Source organism: Capricornis sumatraensis, chromosome 12 (genome assembly GCF_032405125.1).
Source record: "Capricornis sumatraensis isolate serow.1 chromosome 12, serow.2, whole genome shotgun sequence".
Taxonomy (NCBI): domain Eukaryota; kingdom Metazoa; phylum Chordata; class Mammalia; order Artiodactyla; family Bovidae; genus Capricornis; species Capricornis sumatraensis.
The window spans coordinates 31652803-31654623 of NC_091080.1; the positions used below are offsets into that span (position 1 = coordinate 31652803).

The 1821-nt window shown below is 40.0% G+C and overlaps 1 non-coding gene across 1 annotated transcript; it reads right to left on the minus strand.

Annotated features, from left to right (window-relative positions):
• Nucleotides 1-1471: 1471 nt before the first annotated feature.
• Nucleotides 1472-1544, minus strand: TRNAE-CUC (transfer RNA glutamic acid (anticodon CUC)). Its single transcript has one exon. It is a non-coding gene; the product is annotated as a tRNA-Glu (tRNA).
• Between the last annotated feature and the right edge of the window lie 277 nt (nt 1545-1821).

Genomic DNA, 1821 nt, shown 5'->3' on the forward strand with positions numbered 1-1821 from the left:
TCCATGTTTATATTGATCCCATACATCTGTAGTTATTTTATATAAATTCACACATATATTCATCTGTTTTGGGCTGTGTTTGATACTCTAGTTTGCCCTGGTCTATAAATTTGATTGGGCTTCCCTGGTGGCTCAGCCGGTAAAGAATCCACCTGCAGTGCAGGAGACACGGGTTCGATCCCTGGGTTGGGAAGATTCCCTGGAGGAGGGCATGGCAACCCACTTCAGTATTCTTGCCAGGAGAATCCCCATGGACAGAGGAGACCAGAGGGCTGCAGTCCGTGGGGTCGCAAGGAGTCAGACACAGCTGAGTGACCAACCACACAACACAGCAGATTAGCGGGAAATATATACAGATACAGGGAGAAAGATAAAAATTTCCCACTGTGGAAGGTGTGGGGACCAAACTGCTCTTCCTCTACCTCCGAAGGAAGAAGACAAATATGACATCTTTGCCATGCACACAGCCATGCCCCACCCAGACCAAGAAAGAAACCTCAGGACCAGCTTTGCCTTGGGTGAGTGGTCCTGTCTCACTCTCCTTTCCCTTCTGTGCCTTTAGCTTGTACATTGCCCACACTGATTTAACACTTTTCTAGGGGGCTCGAAAGTAAACTGAAGCAGTTAGCTAAAACCGCTAGATAAGTGAGTTTATTCTTCAGGCTTATTTCACAAAGAGCAAACCCCAGTGCAGCTGTGCCTCTGGAGACTTGGCCTAGTTGGATTTCCAAATATTGACTGTCCTTGTTCCATGTTCCATGGTGTCATGATCTGCTGTGACACATATCCTGCATTGGATCATCCTGATGTCATTCAGAAAATCGAGAGACATCAAGAGCAGACATGTGATCTGCAAGGGGGAGGAGGGGGTGGTGGAGGGATGCATTGGGAGTTTGGGATTAGTGGGTGCAAACTATAATATATAGGATGGATAAACTACAAGGTCCTACTGTACATCACTATATTCAATATCCTGTGATAAACCATAATGGGAAAGAATACGAAAAAGAATATATATGTATATATATATATGTGTGTATAACTGAATCACTTTACAGCAGAAATTAACACAACATTGTAAATCAACTGCAGTTCAATAAAATACATTAAAAAAATAAAACTAAGTGAGATAACAGATATAAATTGTTCAGTGCTCAATATGGCAGTTAATGTTGTTATTATCAGTAGTTACTACACTGGAGATATATATGGCACCTCCTGATTTTGTGGGAAAAGTTTTACTTTTCTTTACTCTGTTGCAAAGAAACATTGAAAGTTGATTTAGAGTTGATTTTGGGAAAAAGGATTATTTTGCGCATCAAATTAAGTACACTGATTCTATGAAATGGAAATACGAAATCATCAATCCTGGGTATTCAACAAAGTCAACCGATACATAAAATAAACAACAAAATCCTACTTTATTTAATTATTTATTTTTGACCATAACACACGGCTTACAGGATCTTAGTTCCCTGACCAGGGATCGAACCCAGGGCCCCAGCATTGAGAGAGCCGAGTCCTAACCACTGGACTGTCAGGGAATTCCCAATAAAGTCCTAATTCGTCTAAGAAACTAGATTCAATATCTTATGATAAACCACAAAGGAAAAAAATTATGTCCACTGCCCATGAAAATAAAGTAGAAAATTGTATAGCTAAAATAAATAGATTGGTATCCACTGCCCATGAAAATAAAGTAGAAAATTGTATAGCTAAAATAAATAGATTGGTATCAATGAAAACTAGCATATAACAGACAACGAGGCAAATGGAGTCACATATACAGGCGATGCTAGCGCCTGAAAAGCAATTCATTGT